We start from the raw sequence: 22,579 nt of genomic DNA, 5'->3' as shown, positions 1-22,579 counted from the left end.
AAGAGCCCTGGGATGTGAAGAAAAGGAGACAACAGTCACGCACCCAGGTAGGTGGGGATGAATAATGCAGATTGCGCAGGGCTGATGTCCGAAGGCCAAGGAGGAACCGAGGCCTTAAACTGTGGCTGGGGCGGCTCTGTCTGCTTCACTGGGGATTCCCTCGAGAAGTCCAGGCCTCTGTGTCCTGCCGTCACAGAGGTCCCTCTCCCGCTCCGCTCCCCATGTCCTAAATCCTCTAAGGGTTTCCTTTTGCTCAGGTGATCTTCCGTGGCAACCGGAGTGAGAACCAGAGGCTTCCCCACTCCAGCAAGGGATGTTCCAACTCTTCTTCCATTGCTTAGGGGGGCTGGGAAAATCTGTGCGTTTACAGAGTTCCTTTATGGAGTTTGTGTGAGTTTCTCCTCCCGTGTCTCCTAGAGACACCTGCACGTCTGCTGACACCGGGAATGTGAGATAGACTGACTGCCCCCCATTCACGTCTGTGCGGAGCAGGCCTCCCCAGGGCCAGACCCTCCACTGGGTCCTCAGAAATGAACCTGGAGCCTCCCAGTGTTTACCCAGCATCACAGTGGAGTAACCTGGGCCACTTCTTTAAGATATCATTGATCCTGGGTCCTGCCTCAGACTAATTGACAGAAGCTCTGGGGGTGCAACACAGAGGATGGTAGAGTCCAAAAAAATAACAGAAATGATCCCATGGAGAGTCAAAGGTGAAAATGACTTTGGTGAATATTGCTCAGAATTTCCCATCTATATGAATTACTTTTGGATCCCATTAAAAACAGATACTGGGGGCCTAACACTCAGAGGTTATGACTCCCCAGGTCTGGGTCATTAATTTGCAATTTGAGCAACCAATGAAGTTGCTTCCCCCAGACCTCATTCCCAGCAGCATTAATCTAGAGAAATCAAGAAAAGTGCCTGAGTGCCTTACACACAACCACCCTATCTGAACACAAATACTGCTGCTCCCAGTGAAGACCACCACCAACTTCTGGAAAGATGACATTCTCTGCTCACCACTTGCAAAATGAGTAGGGACTAGAGAAAGCAGCGGAGTCTGAACAGTGGGGGGACAACACGTATTCATTCACGAAAGGAATGTTTCATGAGGATCTACTGCGTGCTCACACGTATGTGTTAAAGACACTGTGCTAAGATCCACACATTACGAGAGTTGATTGTTGTAATCTGCTGGGGACGGAGGCTTCAGTGTTGGGGACTGGGTATTCACTGTTGGGAACTGGGTGTTCTGTGTTCATCTTTACCAGGAGGATTTAGATGTCAGGCTTGCTTTCGTGGGAGTAGAGATTATCTTTGTTTCTTCTCTTTCCATATCATGGATAATAAAGATAAAACCCACCCACCAAATTTCAAGTCCTTTGCTCTCCTTAACCTGTCTGAGTCTGAGCATCAAAACCTGGAAATGCCAGATCCGTTCACGAAGGTGGCAGAGCTGCCGGGAGCTCTGGTCTCTGAGCTGCTCTGAGAAGGGTGACCAAGGCATGGGGGCGGAGCCATGGTGGGACATTTTTTCCTTTTTTGGTCGTTTAAGTGATCATTTTAAATGGAATCTGAACTGACATTTCCTATTAGGCTCTGCAAGTCTGATTTTGGAAGAGGGACTATATTCTGGATGAAAACTCTGGAGCAGCAGAGCTGTGGCTGCAATGTTAAGCGTCAAATGAGAAACAGGAATCTGGGGCATTAAATGGGCTGCTTGTGAGATGGGACTGATCCTGGGTGACCAGCACCCCTGATTCCAGTCTGCTCTTGGGGCAGATGCATTGTTAGAGTTACCAGATTCAAGTCACCATGAGTTTCACCTGGATTCCCTGTGCTGGTGTGTGCCAGAAGTCCTCCGTGCGCTGTTCGGTGTGTGGTGGGAGACGGATAAGGCAGGCAGAGTGATATTACTATCAAGGGCGAAGTCTCTGATCGTAGGGCACAGAGGTGCTGGGGAGAGGTTGGCACAAGTAAGGGGGGCTGGGAGGAGTGGGAAGAGACTGCACTGAGAGTCCTCAGCCCCAGTGCACCTCAGCGAGGTGTTCAGGGACAACAAGAGGAGCGCGCTCCCTGTGAAATGTGGCACTGTGTGTTAGAATACTAATTTCTGCCCATTTCAGGTTTTCAAGAGTTAATCTGAACCTACCTCTTTTCAGTTCCAGCAGCCTCAAATCAAAGGTGGTTAAGAGCACTTTATCTGCAGGAACTAGGGGACAGGTTTTTCTAGGAAAGGAAAGTGGAAAGTTAAGTTGCTCAGTCGTGTCCGACTCTTTGCGACCCCATGGACTGTAGCCCACCAGGCTCCTCCATCCATGGGATTTTCTAGGCAAGAGTACTGGAGTGGGTTGCCGTTGCCTTCTCCAGGAGATCTTCCAGACCCAGGGAATGAACCCGGGTCTCCCACATTGTAGGCAGACACTTTACCGTCTGAGCCACCAGAGAAGTTGGTTTTTCTAGAGAAGATGCCAAATGAAAGCAAGATTACTATTTGATTGTATATTACCATCACCGTGGTCTTGAAAAGCCTAGGTCGCTGGGTGTGATTGACTGTTCTTAATTTGTTTTCTCAGGTTAACATGCCTAGACTCGATATTAAGTTTTGTGTGCTTAAATAGGCTACCAAAGCGTGAGAATCACCTCAGTTTAGTGGCCTCCTTGTTTAATCACTTTTAACAGTGGGAACTCAGTAGGCGGAATATTACACTTCTCATCCATTTGCAAGCTAATTTAGGAGTTGTCCACCTAACACAGAAATGCACAGGCGTTTGGGTGCAACAGTTTCACCAGATAAGCCACGTGTGTAGAAACCAAAGGCCACGTCTGTGACAGCAGGAAAAAGAACATGAGCAGCTGTGTAAATGCATAACTACCAAGTGTTCTGGTTAAGTCGTTTTATTCATAATTACCGTGGAATAAGGCGCTGTTTGGGAATGCAGGAGATCCATTTCTACTGGTGTGAAAGTATCACCTTCAAATATCACTGGTAAAGGAAAGCAATTTCATTGACAGAAAGTCTGATCTGACAATATGTCAGTATTGAACCATGTACGTAGTATCTTAGCAGTGGGGTATGTCTGGATGTGTACTATACAAATTCAAAAGTAGTTTGTGACACATGGAAGTTGCATAGCCAGGAGGATACACTTAGTAGTGACTAGAACACCTGGAGATAACATGTTACTACCTCTGGGGGGAGGTGGTTAATTCATGGACATTTTTACTTGATTTTATTAAATATTTCATAATGTGTGTTACTTTATAATTAAATTTGCTCCTCTGTAATTTTCTATCGCTACCTTAATATATGACCACACGTTTCGCAGTTTAAAGAACATTCTACAGTTCATAAGTTAGAAATCTAGCAGTCTTGGCTGGGCTTTCTGTTTCGGGTCTTAGAAGGGCAATGAGGAGGGGCTCGTGAGGCATAGGTTCTTATCTGCAGCTTCCAAGAGAGTCCACTTCCAGGACCACTCAGGTGCGAAGCAGGACCCAGTTCCTTCTGGTGGCCTCTGTGCCACCCTTCCACCATCACACCTTGCACCTGGTGTCCCTGAAGGAGAGAAGAAATACTGTGTCATTGTGGACTCATGTGTTCTCTAATCTTGTACAGTGTATTCAGTTGAAAGGATCATCACAAGTATTTTATGTCAGGAAGGTTATTACCTCAAGGTCTAAAACTAGAAACTAGTCACAGTTAGGTTATGATTTAAATGCAAGTCATGGGATTAGTGAATAGAAAAAATTAGTGACCCCCCAATCTACCCACTGCAACTACCATCACCCGCCTCCATCCCTCTCCTCCTTCATTCTCTGCTCCTCATTGTGACCTCATGCTCTCAACCTGTGACCTTCAGATATCTCTGGAACTAATGCTCCCCCTTCTCAGCCTCTTTACTGCGCTCCCACACCCATCCTGTGCATTTCAGACCTTGATCTCCATGAAACCTCTGCCCCTGATCCCATACTCTCAGCCCAGCCCTCCCCACTTCTGCTCTCCCAAGCCTTTTATCCTTTGTTTCCTCCTCCTCCTTTGCCCTCCCGTCATTCCAGAGACTTCGGCCCATTTCTCATGTCTTGTGTGTCTAATGCCCTCAAATGTTCCAGTCTTCAGTTACCAAGTGTCCTGCACCATTTCCCCCATCCCTGTAATTCCTGACTCTGCAATTTCCCCTGCAATTTTGGGGAATAGTTTGAGAATAGATATTAACTCTTCTCTAAGTGTTTGGCAGAATTCACTTGTGAAGCCATCTGCTCCTGAACTTTCTTTTTTTGGAAGCTTTTTTAAATAGCACCTCTATATATGGCATTCTCTGATGACTTAGCAGGTAAAGAATCTGCCTGCAATGTAGGAGACACAGGTTCAATTGCTGGGTAGGGAAAATCTCCTGGAGGAGGAAAATGGCAGCCCACTCCAGTATTCTTGCCTGGGAAATTCCATGGACAGAGGAGCCTGGTGGGCTACTGTCCATGGGGTTGCAAAGAATCGGACGCAACTGAGCGACTGATGCCTGCATATCTATATCTATATAGATAGACAGAAGTGTATATCCATCTGGCGCAATGTGTCATTTAAGGCCGGTGTTTCCTCATTGATTTTCTGTCTGGATGACCTGTCCAGTGTTATCAGTGAGGTGTCAAAGGTCCCTACTTTTATTGTGACTGTCAGTTTCTCCCTTATGTTAATACTTGCTTTATGTATTTTGGTGCTCCTATGTTGGGTGCATAAACACTTAAAATTGTATTTTCTTCTTGGATTGATCCTTTGATCATTATGTAGTGTCCTCCTCTGTCTCTTTTAAAAGTCCTTATTTTAAGGTTGAATTGGTCTGGGAATTTCCTGGCAGTCCAGTGATTAGGACTCAGCGCTTTCACTGCCGTGAATCAGGTTCAGTCCCTGGCAGAGTACTAAGATCCTGCAACCCACGCAGCCAAAAAACATTTTTTTAAAAGGTTGTTTTAAAAATCACTTAAAATTTTAAATATACTGGCATGTGGAGTATGAGAGACTTCTTGGGATATACTAAAGTTTCAAAAAAGTTAAAAATAGAATTACTGTGTGACCTAGTGATTCCACTCCTGGATATATATTGAAGAAAAAGCCCAAACACTGTTTCAAAAAGATATATGTACCCTAGTGTTTATACTAGCAGTATTGACAATTGCCAAGATATATAAGCAACCTAAGTGTCCATCAACAGATGAATGGATAAAGAAGATGTGTATTCACACACACACACACACACACACACACACACACACACACACACACAGTGTAATACTACCTAACAGTGAAAAAAATGAAATTTTGCCATTTGCAGCAACATGGATGGCCTTGGAGGGCATTGTGCTAAGTGAAGTAAGTCAGAGGAGGCAAATACTGTTTGAAAAATATAACAAATGAGTGACTATAGCTAGGAAAAAAAAAGCAAACTCACAGATACAGAGAACAAACCAGTGGTGACCAGTAGGGAGGTGGGAGGTGCAGTATAGGGGTTGCGGAGTGGGAGGTACACGGTGCTGGCTGTGAGACAGGCTCAAGGGGGACTTCCCCGGTGACCCAGTGGCTAAGACTCCCATGCTTCCAGTGCAGGAGCCCCAAGTTTGATCCCTGGTAGGAAACTAGATCCCACATGCTGCAACTAAGTGCTGGCACAGCCAAAAAAAAAAAGATAGGCTCAAGGGTATAGTCTACAACATGGGGGAAATAGCAATATTTTATAACCGTAAATGGGAAGTAACCTTTAAAATTCTACTACATTTTTTTAATTGTTAAAAATTAAAAATTTTAAAGATATTTTATTCTCAAAGAATATGTGAAAAAGTAGATAAGCTTTTGTCAAATTTTTCTCTTAATCAGTGTACTTCAGAGAATTGAGAAAATATGTAAGTTGCACCACAATTCATAACACACACATAGACACACAATAAACAAAAATGCTGATCTACTGATTCAGTTATAATATATGCTTTATTAACATAGATCACAGTTTCCTTTGTGAATCATCAGTATATATTCATGACATCATTTTTATTTTTATTTTTTATTTTTTTTTACTTGTGGGTTCTGGTTTTAATGACTTTGAACACAAGGCACAGGTTTCCAGGTGTATGTCAATGTATGTCCATTTAAAAATTTCTTCTTGCTTCTCCCACCTCTAGTTCTTCTGTACAGGAATGAAGGAATGTTTAAACTTTTTCTTGTTCAAGAGACTTCTTTAGCCTAATGGTGTTTTGTTGCCTCCTAGATCTTGGTGAGTTTTCTGTGGTTTAAATGATGCTTTTAAGTTCTGTATCAACACAAATTCTCTTTGTTGGTTTCTCAAAAACAGTATTTTCTTCCTCTAGTGTGTCACTACAGTCCCTTTTGGCTTTTGTTTCTTCCTCATGGAACAAATGTGGGTGTTCAATGCGTCCCCTGCGTACAAAATGCTGGATCCGGGATTCTAATCCTTGGCATTTAGGACGATCCATTAGTGGCTTATAAGTGCGCATTTTCACTCCTTCTACAAAGGCACTGGTCTGCTTTGTGACAGAGGGCTTAACATTTCTCCACTCTATCATCCCATCCATCTTTGGTCCTATATTGAGGCTTCTGGGGATTTTTCTCTATGTTCAGCAGCTCATCAATAACCTCTGGCTTCTCCATTCCTTGGCCAATCAGAAAAAAGAATAGCCATCATACAGCGGACTTGATGATAAAGGAACGCCTGGCCAGTCACTTCAAACTGGCATAACTGAAAGGGTTCTTGCCATCCCTCCTCGGCCAGGTTCTGGCCCACTCGCTGTACTTGAGCAGACAGGATAGTCCTCTGAAAATTAGTCACCCCATTGGCTACATCCATTTTACATAAGTTCCTAAAATCATGTGTGCCAACATACTTCTGGGCTGCATAGTTCATGGTTACAATGTCTAAGTTAGCACAAGGGAAGAAATAGCGGTAGGTCCGCTCCAGACAGCTGAACCTAGCACTGAAGCTAGATTCTACGGGCGCCCAGGCCAGCACACGGATGTCTGGAGGGAGTACCCGATTGAGAATGTGGGTATAACGGATCTCTGTAGCCACATCATTGACTTCGTCTTTTAAATTAAAATCCTCAGAATCCCTGCCCTTTGGAAAGTGAGAACGTAGGTCAAGAGAAATCACCTGTCCAAAGGCACTGACTCCTTTGTCTGTTCGCCCACACCGGTGATAGTTGGATGTCTGCCTGTTTTCTACCAGTCGAGTCTTGGTTAGAGCCTCAAACAGTTTCTCTTCAATTGTATTGCTTGTGTTTTCCTGACTGGCAAAGCCCTGATATCCCCAGCCCAGATAGGCGATCTTTAGAGCTACATGTCTCTGACCATAAGCACTGAAATCAAAGGCACGCTTAGCTTTTCCCCCAGCTCCTGAAGAATTCTCTCTGATGTTTGAGTCCTTGTTATTGGCCTGTTCTTTTTTAAGTCGTTTTACCTCCTGCTCCAGTTCCTGTACTCTTTGTAGGAGTTTCTCAGTCTGGATTCTGTCTGCGTCATTTTCAGCCATGATACGACAACTTCAGGAATAAATACAGAGAGATCCACCCTATCTTCCGGTTGTCGGCCACGCAGCTTTCCATGACATCATTTTTAAAGGCTTCTGTCCATTCCCAGCACAAAATGCCAATCCACCCTCCATTGTTGCCATTGGTTTATTTTCAACCAAAACTGCAATGCAAACAACTTCACTGCAAACAAAATGAACAGTCACCTCTGCTTATTAAAGATACTGGCTTTTCAAGTGGAGGTTATAATCCGTCCAGGCTTGTTCTTGAAGGTTTCCATTACTCTCCACACTCTCGTAACAGAGAGTGACATTCTTCCTTATTACTTCTTTGTATTTTCTAAACAGTTTACAAGAATCATATTTTCAATGTATGCTCAGTCATGTTAAATTTCTGAAATACGTTTGAACTCAACTGATAAATATTTTCAAAGACCTCAAGGATTCAGAACCAAGAGCTCTAACATTTTTGATATTGTACATATGTGTCCCCTAGTGTATTTGTAAAATGTAAAGTGTATCATCCACAGATTGACAAGATTTACCCAGGTGAAAATAATTAGTGTGAATTCTTCTGTAAATGTTTGATAGAGGGAAAAAAAGCTCAGTAGAAATCACCAGTGACGCCATATAGTCCTGGTACTATTTGCTGGGAGATTTTTGAGCACTGTTTCAGTGTCCATAGTAATTTGATCCGTTCAGATTGTTTTACTTCTTCGTGATTCAGTCTTTTTCTTTTTTAATTTTTTACTTGGCCTATAGATTGTTTAGGATCATGTTGTTTAATTTTTACATATTTGTCAACTTTCTAGTCTCTGTCCTGTTGTTCATTTCTGGTTTCTTACCATTGTGGTTAGTCTGTAAGTAAGCAAGTCAGAAAGAGGAAGACAAATGCTGTATGATATCACTTCTATGTGAGATCTAAAATACGACACAAATGAGCCTATATATGAACCAGAAACAGAATCCCGGACATGGAGAACTGACAGGTGGCTGCTGAGGAGGAGGGGTTCTGGGCAGGATAGAGGGAGGTTGGGTTAGCAAATGTGAGCTTTTATGTACAGAATAGATAAACAGCAAGGTTGTACTGCAAGTTATATTCAGTATCCTATGATAAACCATAATGGAAAAAATGTGTGTGTGTGTGTATATATATACACACATAAATATATAAGACTCACTAATAATTAGTATGATATCAGTCTTCTTAAACTGGCTAAGATTTGTTTAGTGAACCATTACTTGATCTGTCCTGGAGAATGTTCAACAAGCAGTTGAGAAGACTTTCGCTGCTATTGGATGAACTGCTGTGTTTTTGCCTGTTAAGTCCATTTGGTCTAACGTGTAATTCACGTTTAGTACTCCCTTACTGACGTACTTTCTGAATAATCTGTTCACTGCGGAAAGTTAGGTATTAAAGATCCGAACACTTTTTTTCTTTTCTCTATGTCTCTCTTCAAATCTGTTAGTATTTGCTATGGCACCCCACTCCAGTACTCTTGCCTGGCAAATCCCATGGACGGAGAAGCCTGGTAGGCTGCAGTCCATGGGGTCGCAAAGAGTCGGACACAACTGAGCGACTTCCCTTTCACTTTTCACTTTCATGCATTGGAGAAGGAAATGGCAACCCACTCCAGTGTTCTTGCCTGGAGAATCCCAGGGACGGTGGAGCCTGGTGGGCTGCCGTCTATGGGGTCACACAGAGTCGGACACCACTGAAGTGACTTAGCAGCAGCAACACAGTAACACTGGTGAGTGCATATTTATTTGTTTGTCATCTTGATGAATTGACAACATTATCATTATTTCAGTTCAGTTCAGTTGCTCAGTCACGTCTGACTCTCTGAGACCCCATGAACTGCAGCACACCAGGCCTCCCTGTCCATCATCAACTCCCGGAGCTTGCTCAGACTCATGTCCATCGAGTCAGTGGTGCCATCCAACCATCTCATCCTCTGTCGTCCCCTTCTCCTCCTGCCTTCAATCTTTCCCAGCATTAGGGTCTTTTCAAATGAGTCAGTTCTTCACATCAGGTGGCCAAACTTCATCAACTTCAGCATCAGTTCTTCTGATGAATATTCAGGACTGATCTCCTTCAGAATGGACTGGTTGGATCTCCTTGCAGTCCAAGGGACTCTCAAGAGTCTTCTCCAACACCACAGTTCAAAAGCATCAATTCTTCAACATTCAGCTTTCTTTATGGTCCAACTCTCACATCCATACATGACCACTGGAAAAACCATTGCTTTGACTAGATGGACCTTTGTTGGCAAAGTAATGTCTCTGCTTTTTAATACGCGGTCTTGGTTTGTCATAGCTTTTCTTCCAAGGAGCAAGTGTCTTTTAATTTCATGGCTGCAGTCACCATCTTCAGTGATTTTGGAGCCCAAGAAAATAAAGTCTGTCACTGTTTCCATTGTTTCCCCATTTATTTCCCATGAAGTGATGGGACCAGATGCCATGATCTTCGTTTTCTGAATGTTGAGTTTTAAGCCAACTTTTTCACTCTCTTCTTTCACTTTCATCAAGAGGTTCTTCAGTTCCTCTTCACTTTCTGCCATAGGGTGGTGTCATTTGTGTATCTGAGGTTAAACTATAAAGAAAGCTGAGCGCCGAAGAATTGATGCTTTTGAACTGTGGTACTGAAGAAGACTCTTGAGAGTCCCTTGGACTGCAAGGAGATCAGTCCTGGGTGTTCACTGGAAGGACTGATGTTGAAGCTGAAACTTCAATACTTTGGCCACCTGATGTGAAGAGCTGACTCATTTGAAAAGACCCTGATGCTGGGAAAGATTGAGAGCAGGAGGAGAAGGGAACGATGGAGGATAAGATGGTTGGATGGCATCACTGACTCAATGGACATGGGTTTGGGTGAACTCCGGGAGTTGGTGATGGACAGGGAGGCCTGGCGTGCTGTGGTTCATGTGGTTGCAAAGAGTTGGACACGACTGAGCAACTGAACTGAATTCTGCATATAAGGTAAATAAGCAGGGTGACAATACACAGCCTTGACGTACTCCTTTCCCAATTTGGAACCAGTCTGTTGTTCCATGTCCGATTCTAACTGTTGCTTCTTGACTTGCACCAAGATTTCTCAGGAGGTAGGTAAGGTGGTCTGGTATTCCCATCTCTTAAAATGAATTTTCTACAGTTTGTTGTGAGCTACACAGTCAAAGGCTTTGGCATAATCAATAAAGCAGAAGTAGATGTTTTTCTGGTACTCTCTTGCTTTTACCATGATCCAGTGGATGTCAGCAATTTGATCTCTGGTTCCTCTGCCTTTTCTAAGTCCAGCTTGAACATCTGGAAGTTCACAGTTCACATACTGTTGAAGCCTGGCTTGGAGAATTTTGAGCATTACTTTGCTAGCATGTGAGATGAGTACAATTGTGCAGTGTTTCAAGCATTCTTTGGCATTGCCTTTCTTTGGGTTTGGAATGAAAACTGACGTTTTCCAGTCCTGTGGCCAATGCTGAGTTTTTCAAATTTGCTGGCATATTGGGTGCAGCACTTTCACAGCATCATCTTTTAGGATTTGAAATAGCTCAACTGGAATTCCATCACCTCCACTAGCTTTGTTTGTAATGATGCTTCCTAAGGTCCACTTGACTTTGCATCGCAGTATGTCTGGCTCTAGGTGAGTGATCACACCATCGTGGTTATCTGGGTCATGAAGATCTTTTTGTACAGTTCTTCTGTGTATTGTTGCCACCTCCTCTTAATATCTTCTGCTTCTGTTAGGTCCATACCATTTCTATCCTTTATTGAGCCCATCTTTGCATGAAATGTTCCCTTGGTATCTCTAAGTTCTTGAAGAGATTTATAGTCTTTTCCATTCTATTGTTGTCCTCTATTCTTTGCATTGATCACTAAGGAAGGCTTTCTTATCTCTCCTTGCTATTCTTTGGAACTCTGCAATCAAATGGGTATATCTTTCTTTTTCTCCTTTGCCTTTCGGTTCTCTTCTCAGCTATTTGTAAGGCCTCCTCAGACAACCATTTTGCCTTTTTGCATTTCTTTTTCTTGGGGATGGTCTTGATCACTGCCTCCTGTACCATGTCACAAACCTCTGTCCATAGTTCTTCAGGCAGTCTGTCTGTCAGATGTAATCCCTTGAATCTATTTCTCACTTCCACTGTATAATCATAAGGGATTTGATTTAGGTCATACCTGAATTGGTCAAGTGGTTTTCCCTACTTTCTTCAATTTAAGCCTGAATTTGGCAATAAAGATTTCATGATCTGAGCCACATTCAGCTCCCAGTCTTGTTTTTGCTGACTGCATAGAGCTTCTCCATCTTCGCCTGCAAAGAATATAATCAATCTGATTTTGGTATTGACCATCTGGTGGTGTCCATGTGTAGAGTCTTCTCTTGTGTTGTTGGAAGAGGGTGTTTGCTATGACCAGTGCATTCTCTTAGTAAAACTCTGTTAGCCTTTGCCCTCTTCATTTTGTACTCCAAGGCCAAATTTGCCTATTACTCCAGGTACCTCTTGACTGCCTACTTTTGCATTCCAGTACCCTATGATGAAAAGGACATCTTTTTTGAGTATTAGTTCTAGAAGGTCTTGTAGGTCTTCATTGAACCGTTCAGCTTCTTCGGCATTAATGGTTGGGGCATAAGCTTGCATTGCTGTGATACTGAATGGTTTTCCTAGGAAATGAACAGAGATCATTGTGTCATTTTTGAGACTGCACCCAAGTACTGCATTTTGGACTCTTGTTGACTATGATGGCTACTCCATTTCTTCTAAGGGATTCTTCCCCACAGTAGAAGACTCAAACACAGGTCTGGCTCAGTCTCTGTGGGGTCTCTGGATCCTGGTGCAGACAAGATTTTGTATGAGCCCTCTGAGCATCTCTGGTGGGTATGGGATTTGAGTCTAAACACGATTTTGCCCCTCCTTTCTTCTTTCTGAGGCTTCTCCTTGCCCTTGGATGTGGGTATCTCTTTCTGGTGGGATGCAACATTCTCCTGTCGATGGTTGTTCAGCTGCGAGTTGTAATTTTGGAGTTCTTGCAGGAGCTGATGAACACACATCCTTCTACTCTGCCATCTTGCCCTTCTCCTATTGTATAATGACCTTAATTTTTTTTCTTGTTGCAGCTTTTGGCTTAGAGTCTGTTTTGTCTGGTGTAACTCTTGCTATCACTGCTTTCTTTTAGTTTCTACTTGTATGGCATGTCTTGTCCTAAAGCTTCACTTTGAGCCTAATTTGTGTTTTTAACACTGAAGTCAATCTCTGATAGGCAGCATATAGTTTGATCTTATATATTTTTTCTAATCCAGTTGATTTACAATGTTGTATTAGTTTCAGGTGTACAGCAATCAATTATATATCCGCATATACCCATTCTTTTTTAGATTCTTTTCTCGTATAGGCCATTACAGACTCCTGAATAGATTTCCCCTTGCTATGCAGTTGGTCCTTATTAGTTATCTATTTTACATATCGTAATATAGTAGTGTGTATAGGTCATTCCCAATTTCCCAATTTATCCCTCCCCCACCCTAACGCCAGTAACAATGTTTGATTTCTACATCTGGATTCTATTTCTGTTTTGTAGATAAGTTCGTTTGTACCCTTTTTTTTTAGATTCCACGTATAAGCGATATAATATGATATTTGCCTTTCTCTGACTTCACTCAGTATGACAGTCTCTAGTTCTATCCATGTTGCTGCAAATAGTATTATTTCATTCTTTTTTATGGCTGAGTAATCTTCCATTGTATATATGTGTTGTGGTCTGTGCAAGGGTTGGAAAAGAATCTCCAGACGTGGAGTATTTCAGAAAGGAGCATGTTTATTAAGAATAAATAGCAGAGGTAATGTGGGCACTGCAAGCGCAGTCAGGCCAACTTCCTGACAGATCAGGGAGCAGCGACCAAAGGGAGGACAGAGAGGGAGAAGGGGATAGAACAGTCGGCAGGCTCAAAGGAGAGCTGACGCTTTTGCGGGCTTGAACTTGGGTGAAAGACGCGCAGTTGTGTCTGACTCTTTTCGACCCCATGGACTGTAGCCCACCAGGATCCTCTGTCCATGGAACTCTCCAGGCAGAAATACTGGAGTGGGTTGCCATTCCCTTCTCCAGGGGATCTTCCCAACCTAGGGATTGAACATTGCAGGCAGATTCTTTACCATCTGAGCCACCAGGGAAGACCTTTTGTGGGCCAGCAGCCAAGTATTATAGCCTCAAGACAGAAAATTATTGCTGAAAGGGTGGCATTAGGTGATTGGTTAGGGCATTTTGGGTGAATACTGGAGTGGGTATTTTTACCTAATATGGGGTCAGGGAACTGGTCAGTAAGGATGATGGGGGGAGCGCTTAGCAATGGTTGCTATAGAGTTCAGTCAGTTCCAGAGATAACAGTGCTGGGCTCCGTATCTGTGGCCTTGGTTCAAGGCCTCATACCTGTGACCTCAATATGGGACTCCACAGTATGTATGGAATCTTCTTTATCCATTCCCCTGTTGATGGACGTTTAGGTTGCTTTCATGTCCCAGCTATTGTAAATAGTGCTGCTATGAACACTGGGGTGCATGTGCCTCTTTAAGTTATGATTTTCTCTGGATATATACCCAGGAGTAGAATTGCTGGATTATATGGTAGCTCTGATGCTGGGAAAGACTGAGGGCAGGAGGAAAAGGGGATGACAGAGGATGAGATGGTTGGATGGCATCACCGACTCAATGGACATGAGTTTGGGTAAACTCCAGGAGTTGGTGATGGACAGGGAGGCCTGGCGTGCTGCAGCCCATGGGGTCACAAAGAGTCGGACATGACTGAGCAACTGAACTGAACTGATGGCAGCTCCATTTTTCATTTTTTAAGGAACCTCCATACTGTTCTCAGAAGTGGCTGTACCAGTTCACATTCCCACCAACAGTGTAGGGGGGTTCCCTTTTCTCCACACCCTATCCAGCGTTTACTGTTTGTAGATTTTTTTGATGATGGGCATTCTGACTGGTATGAAGTGATACCTCGTACTGAATAGTTTTGACTAGTATTTCTTTAATAATTAATAATGTTGAGCATCTTGTGCTTTTTAGCTATCCATATGCCTTTGGAGAAATGTCTATTTAGATCTTCCACCCAATTTTTGATTGGATTTTTTTAAAATTGAGCTGCATGAGCTGTTTGTGTATTTCGGAGATTAATCCCTTGTCAAGTTGCTTCATTTGCAAATATTGTCTCCCATCCTGAGGGTTGACTTTTCACTTATATCTTCTTGATGTATTAATCCTTGTATCATTATAAAATCAGCTTGTGTCTTGCTGTTGGTTTTGACTTAAAGTCTGTTTTATGTGATGTGAGTGTGGCTGCCTCCACGTTATTTGGCTTCCACTCGCATGAAATATAGTCATCCATCCCTTTACGTTGAGTCTATTTGTGTTCTCTGAGCTGAAATGAGTGTCTTATATGCAGACTATAATCCAGCCAGCCACGCTACAGCTTTGATTTGTGCACTCAGTCTGTTTACATCTAGAGTGATTGCTGACATGTATGGACTTAGACTGACATGCTAGCGATTGCTTTCTGGCTGTGTTGTTACTCCATTGTTTCTTTTCCCGCTCTGTGCCTGTCTGTCTCTGTAACTCAGTGATTTACCAAGTTGGTATGCTATGCTTGCTTTTTTTTTTTTTTTTTTTTACTGTTTATGATTCTACTAAAGAGCTTTGCTTTGTCGCTACCGTAGGGCATACAGAAAACATCCCATAGTTAAAACAGTCCATTTTATGCTGATGGAAACTTATCTTTGCATGCCTGTAAGTGTTCCATTCTTTTATTCTTCTCCTTTTATGTTATTTCACAACATACCTCATTTTACCTGCATATTTGTTAAGATGCTATCGTAAGTATCCACTTTTCTCTGACATTTTTCCTTTCATTCATTTTAGTTCCAGACTGGTTTTTGGTTCTTTTTTTTTACAGTTTTTGCCTGTTATGTTTTTCTGCTCTTTTCTTCCTTTTCTTTTTTCTGATTTCATTGAACTCTCTTTGTCTTTCCTTGTAGCTTACTGAGATCTCTTATAACAGCTTTTTAAAGTTATTAATTAGGTAGATTGAAGATTTCTAAGTCTTTGGGGTTGATAACTCAAAGACTTGTGAAGTCACTTAGTATTGTTAGATTACTTTTTTTTTTTTTAATGTTCCTGGGGGGTTTCTGCTACTATACTCACTTCCCAAGTAGCAGCCACCTGCTCCAGGGTTTACTAATTGTCTTCAGGAAAGAAACACCCTCTCTCAGCCCTCTAGAATTAGAGAGGGCTTTCTCAGCTTTCTCAGGCCTTTATGGATAAACCTGATTCACATTTCTTATCATATCTTTTGGCAGAATTCTTGCGCTTATATACCATCTTTTGATCTTGCAACACAATAGGCTGGGTGCTGACAGCCCCTCTTTTCTTCTCCTAAGGATGGTGCTACTGCAGAAATTTCTGGTCTGCCTCTGTCCTACAGATGTGACCCAGCTTTCTGTGTGTGTTCTCAAGCTGTTGCCCAAAGCTTGCTCTCAGGGCCTCGGTGGGGAGCGCACATGGTGAGCTGACCACCAAGCTGCGGATTTGTGGTGGTAAGCTGTGCAGGACACCGAGGCTGCCCTCTGGCCAGTCTGGAGGCTGTCTGAGAGGAGCATCCCTGTTGACTGGCGGATGGGCGTCTTGATGGAGCCCGCAACACAGTGAGTAGCATCTGTACCACATCGGTGTCTTAGGAGAATCCTATGAGCCTTCTTCCCAGCCCCCAGGCATGAAACTGACTCAAAATTCAGCACGCTGGCTGGGGCAAGAAAGCAAGAGGCCTGTTTTGCTGCACTCACACAGTTGGGAGCGTGCTGTCCCCAGCTTGGGTCTTTTTCCTCAGGATTGCTTTGGCAATGTGGGTATTTTGTGGTTCTGTATTTATTCTAGGATCATTTGTCATAGTTCTCTGAAAAATGTCATGGGTATTTTAATTGGGATTGCTTTGAATCTGTACATTGCTTTGAGTAATAAGGCTATTTTAAAAAGACTAATTTTTCCAATCCAAGAGCATGGGATATAGCTTCATTTATTTGTCACCTTTAATTTCTTTTTTCAATGTCTTATACTTTGGGTATATAAATCTTTCACCTCTGTGGTTAAATTTATTCTGAGGTATTTTATTATTTTTGGTACAATCACATGGTTTTTTCTTAAGTTCTCTGGTAGTTTGTTATTAGTACAGAGAAAAATAACTTATTTCTGTGTATTGTGTATATTTCAAATTTACTGAATTTATGCTAATTATTTGGTGAAATCTTTAGGGTTTTCTCTACATGTTATCGTGTCATCTGCAAACGTTGACCGTTTTACTTCCTTTAGAAATTAGATCCGTTTTTATTTTTTCGCTGTGACTAGCACTGTTAATACTGTGTTGAATAAAAGTGCTGAGAGTAGGCATCCTTGTCTTGCTCCTGTTCTTAGAGGAATTTCTTTCAGCTTTTCACCACTGAGTGTGATAGCTCTGATTTGTCATGCATGTCCTTTAGTATAAAAGCTATGTTGCCTTTATACCCACACTGAGAGTTTTTATCATCAATCATCCTTTGAATTTTGTTGATACGATAGTTTGCCAAATACTTTTGCTGGAGGAAGATCATCATATGATTTTTATCCTTTGTTCTGCTAATCTAGTGTGTCACCTGTTGATTTGCATATATTGAAACATTCCTGCAGGGGTGAGCTAAATCCCATTTGACCATGGTGTATGGTTCTTTCAATGTATTGTTGAATTCAGTTAACTACTATTTTGTTAAGGGTTTTTGCATCTGTGTTCATGACTGATATTGACCTGTGATTTGCTTTTTTTTTTGATAGGGTCCTTCTCTGGTTTTCATCTATGGGTGATGCTGGCCTCAGAAAATAAGTTTGAAAACACTCTTTCTTCAGGTTGGGGAGAATAGTTTGAGAAGAATAGATGTTAACTTTCCTTTAAATGTTTGATAGAAATTTATCAGTGAAGTCACCCAGTCCTGGACTTTTGTTTAGTGGGAATTTTTTGATTACTCAATTTCATTTCTAGTATTGTTTCTATTTTTATTTATTTTTTATTTATTCCTGATTCAATCTTAGAAGATTTATGTTTCTAGGAATTTATTCACTCCTTCTGGGTTGTCCAATTTGTTGGTATATAACTGTTTGTAGTAATCTCTTCTGGTACTTTGTATTTCTATGGTGTCTTACAACTTCATCTCTTTCATTTCTGGTTTACTTGGGCCCTTTCTTTAAAAAAAAATACTATTTTTGTCTTTTATTCTTTACAGAAGCTTAATAAGTGTTTGATCTACTACCCTTACTATATGTATACCTTTTCCAGGGAGATTTTTTACTTTTGTGTGGTTTTTTGTTACTGATTAGTGACACTTCTTTTAAGCTGAAGAAAATTGCTTCAACATTTCTTATAAGGCTGTTTTATTAGTGATGAACTCATTTAGCTTTTGCTAGTCTGGGAAACTCCTGATCTCTCCTTCAATTGTGAATCATAATCTTGCTGGTAGAGTGTTCTTATTGTAGGCTTTTTTCTTTTTAGAACATTGAATATATCCTATCATTCCCTCCTGGTTTGCAACGTCCGCTGATAAGTCAGCTGACAGTCTTAGGGGAATACTTTGCACATAACTAGTTGCTTTTATTTCACTACATCCATGATCCCTGTTTAATAAATTTTTGAGCCTTTAACATGTCTTGGTGTGGACCTGTCTGTCTTTACCTTGATGGGGACTCTGTGCTTCCTTTCCCAAATTTGGAGAGCTATCAGTTGTTATACCCTCTGATAAGGTCCCTGCCCCTTTCTTGCGTCTTTCTGGGATCCCTATAATGCGCATGGTGATATTTCCTGATGTTGTCTCAGAGGTCCCACTTTCTATTTGTTCATTCTGTTTCCCTCTTGCTATTGAGCTTGGGTGATTTTCATTTCTCTGTCCTCCAGATCACTGATTTGTTCTCCTGTATTACATAATCTAATGTTGCTTCCCTCGTGTGTGTGTGTGTGTGTGTGTGTGTGTTGATCTCAGTTATTGTATTTTCCAGCTCTTTGGTTATTATATGTTATTACTCTCTGAAGTTCTCACTCTGTCCATCTATTTTTCTCCTGACTTGGATGAGCATCTCTGTAATCATTATCTTGAACACTTTTTTTTTTTGGATACAACACTTCTGTTTTATCTAGTTCTTTTTCTGATGTTCTATCTTGTTACCACAACGTAACAAATTCCTCTGTCTCCTTACGTGTCCTGATTCTCTGTGCACTTCTCTTCATTAGGTTCAGTTCATTCCATTTCCCGGTCTTGGAGAAGTGGCCTTACCCAGGAGATGCCTGGAGGGCCCAGCAGCACATTCCCGGGCCAGCACCGGCAGGCGCCCGGGGGTGACCCCTCTGTGGGCTGCGTGGCGGGGCCCACTATTGTGGACCGGCTGGTAGGCGGCGTTGGACCCTGAGCTAAACTGACGGCAGGTCCTGCATTTTGTGGTCGCCCTGGGCGTGCTGGTGGGCAAGGCAGCCCCCCCCCATTATGGGTGGTGGTGTGTGGCGCTCCAGGTGCAGAGGGGATCGGCTAGGCCCCCAGTGCCTCTGGTTGTGAGGCCTCTGGTTGTGAGGCCTCTGGTTGTGGTGCAGAAGCAGCATAGGCATGCTGGCAGCTGGGGCACGCCGGGTACGCCCCAGGTCGAGGGAAGACCGAAATGTGGCCTGCCAACGTCTCGGTCCCTAGCGGGAGTCCCAGCTGCCTCTCGCCTTCGCTGAGAAGTTGTCTTGAGTTGAGCAGGTGGGTCCGAGCCTGGTGTCTCTGAAACTGCTGGCTCTGAGCGGGGACTGAGGATGGGGGGAGTCTGTGTGGTGTCCCCGAGAGCAGAGTGTCAGTTTCCCTTAGCCTCCAGCTCTCCGGAACGTGAGCCCGGTGGGTTCTCGGAGCCGGACCTGCTGCGCTGGGCTGAGCAGCCTGATGGAGGCCTCAGACCCCAGCCCCCTCATGCAGCTGTGACACCTTCCAGCTGCGAGTCACTGTGCTGGAGGTGTGGGTACCGTTAGACTGTGATTCCAACCCTCCTATTCACCTGTGCTTTCTCCTTCCTTATACTTGCAGCTGTGAAGAATTTCTCTGCTAGTCTTCAGGTCATTTCAGAGATAATTGTTGTGATTTTGATGTGTCTGTGGGAGGAGGTGAGCTCAGTATCTTCCTGCTGCTGCTGCTGCTAAGTCGCTTCAGTCGTATCCGACTCTGTGTGATGCCATAGACGGGAGCCCACCAGGCTCCCCCGTCCCTGGGATTCTCCAGGCAAGAACAGTGGAGTGGGTTGCCATTTCCTTCTCCAAAGCAGGAAAGTGAAAAGTGAAAGTAAAGTCGCTCAGTCATGTCTGACTCTTAGCAACCCCATGGACTGCAGCCTCCCAGGCTCCTCCGTCCACGGGATTTTCCAGGCAAGAGTACTGAAGTGGGTGCCATCGCCTTCTCCGCAGTATCTTCCTACTCTTATCTTTTTGATCGCCTCTCAAGAGCTTGTTTTTTTAAAAAATATATGCACCTAACACTATAAACATAACTCTAAATTGTTTTACCTGTACTCCACGAGCTTAGATACTTGCATTTCCAATTTTGTCTGCTTTAAGATATGTATTTTTTATTTCTCTATTGCTTTATTCTTTTAAAATATTTATTTATTTGACTGTGCCAAGTCTTGGTTGTAGCACACGGGATTTTTAGTTGCAGTGTGTAGGATCTAACCCGGGCCCCCCTGCATTGGAAGCCCAGAGTCGTAGCCACTGGACCACAAGGGACGTCCCCCTATTGATTTAGTCTTGTGTGCAATCGCTGTTCGGAGCTTGTTGTTCAAATTGCTAAGTGTCCTTGAATTTTTAATTATTCTTCTTGAGTTTCAGTTTTGAACCATTGTGGTAGGAGATGATGCTTGACATGATTTCAATCTTCTTAGATTTTTGAAGATTTCTTTTGTGGTATAACATCTAATCTATCCTGGGAAATGCTCTATGAATACTTGAGAAGGATGAAAATTTTGCTGCTGTTGAGTGCAATGTACTGTAAATGTCTGTTACGGTCACTTGATATCAAGTGTGTATTCAAGTTCAGTGCTTCTGGGTGGGTATTCTGTCTGGGTGATCTATACAGTGTTGAAAGTTGGGTACTGACATTTCTTACCATTATTTTATGTCTTCATGTTTTCCCTTTCACAAGTGTATTTCCTTTACATGCTGAGATGCTCCAATGTTGGATACATACATATTTATGTAGGATATATGTCTGTTGGTTACATACATCATCTCTTGATGAATTACTCCCTTTATGATTATATGATAACCTTCATTTCGTTGAGAGGTTTAAGTCTTCTTTGCCTTATAATAGTGAGGCAAGTATCATTTGCATGGAATATCTTTTTTCCAGTTATTCAATTTTATCCTATACATGGCCTTAAAATTTACACAAATCTCCTGTACACAGTATGTAATTGATTTTTGTGAATCCATTCAGCCACCCTATGGATTATTTAAATCGAAGTATATGTCATTTATAATATTACATTAGTCTCAATGGTACAAAATTTTAGTACTTTTATACATTATGCCCCTCTTGGTTATTACAAACTAATGATTTTATTTCCGTGTTGTATAATATATCCATGGGTGTTTTTTTTTTTAATTTATCTTTTTATTGAAGGATAATTTCTTTACAGAATTTTGTTGTTTTCTGTCTAACCTCAACATGAATTAGCCATAGGTACACATATATCCCCTCTGTTTTGAACCTCTCTCCCACCTCCCCCCATCCCACCCCTCTAGGTTGATACAGAGCCCCTGTTTGTTTCCTGAGCCATACAGCAAATTCCTGTTGGCCATCTATTTTACATATGGTAATGTGAGTTTCCATGTTACTCTTTCCATGCATCTCGCCCTCTCCTCCCCTCTCTCTGTGTCCATAAGTCTGTTCTCTATGTCTGTTTCTCCACTGCTGCCCTGTAAATAAATTCTTCAGCACCATTTTTCTAGATTCTGTATAGATGCATTAGACTACGATACTTATCTTTCTCTTTCTGACTCACTTCACTCTGTATAATAGGTTCTAGGTTCACCCACCTCATTAGAACTGACTCAGATGTGTTCCTCTTTATGGCTGAGTAATACTCCACTGTGTATATGTACCAAAGCTTCTTTACCCATTCTTCTGTCGATGGGCATCTAGGTTGCTTCCAGGTTCTAGCTGTTGTAAGTAGTGCTGCAATGAACAATGGGATACATGTGTCTTTTTCAATTTTGGTTTCTTCAGGGTATATGCCTAGGAGTGGGATTGCTGGGTCAAATGGTGGTTTTATTCTTAGTTTTTTAAGGAATCTTCATACCATCTTCCATAGTGGCTGTATCAATTCACTTTCCCACCAAGAGTGCAAGAATGTTCCCTTTTCTCCACACCCTCTCCAGCATTTATTGTTTGTAGACTTTTTGATGAGGGCCATTCTGACCATTGTGAGGCCATCCTGACCGTTGTGAGGTGACATCCCGTCATAGTTTTGATTTGCATTTCTCTGATAATGAGTGATGCTGAGCATCTTTTCATGTGTCTGTTAGCCATCTGTATGTCTTCTTTGGAGAAATGTCTGTTTAGGTCTTTCCCCCACTTTTTGGTTGGGTTGTTTCTCTGGCATTGAGTTGTATGAGCAGCTTGTATATTTTGGAAATTAATCCTCTATCAGTTGTTTCATTTGCTATTATTTTCTCCCATTCTGAGGGTTGTCTTCTCACCTTGCTTGTATTTTCCCTTGCTGTGAAAAAGCTTTTAGGTTTAATCAGGTCCCACTTGTTTACTTTTGTTTTTATTTCTGTTACTTTATTTCTGATCTTGCATAGAGGATCTTGCTTTGATTTATGTCGAGTGTTCTGCCTATGTTTTCCTCTAAGAATTTTAGTTTCTGGTCCTACAGTTAGGTCTTTAACATTCTGGGTTTATCTTTGTGTAGGGTGTTAGGAAGTGTTCTGATTTCATTCTTTTACATGTAGCTGTCCAGTGTTCCCAACACATTTATTGA

At 42.3% G+C, this 22,579-nt stretch overlaps 1 pseudogene; it reads right to left on the bottom strand.

The window, feature by feature from the left end:
* Window positions 1-6,141: 6,141 nt before the first annotated feature.
* Window positions 6,142-7,570, bottom strand: LOC138087658 (tRNA pseudouridine(38/39) synthase pseudogene; annotated as a pseudogene).
* Between the last annotated feature and the right edge of the window lie 15,009 nt (window positions 7,571-22,579).

This window comes from Capricornis sumatraensis, chromosome 10 (assembly GCF_032405125.1).
Source record: "Capricornis sumatraensis isolate serow.1 chromosome 10, serow.2, whole genome shotgun sequence".
Lineage (NCBI taxonomy): Eukaryota > Metazoa > Chordata > Mammalia > Artiodactyla > Bovidae > Capricornis > Capricornis sumatraensis.
This window is presented reverse-complemented; position numbering and strand designations above follow the sequence as displayed.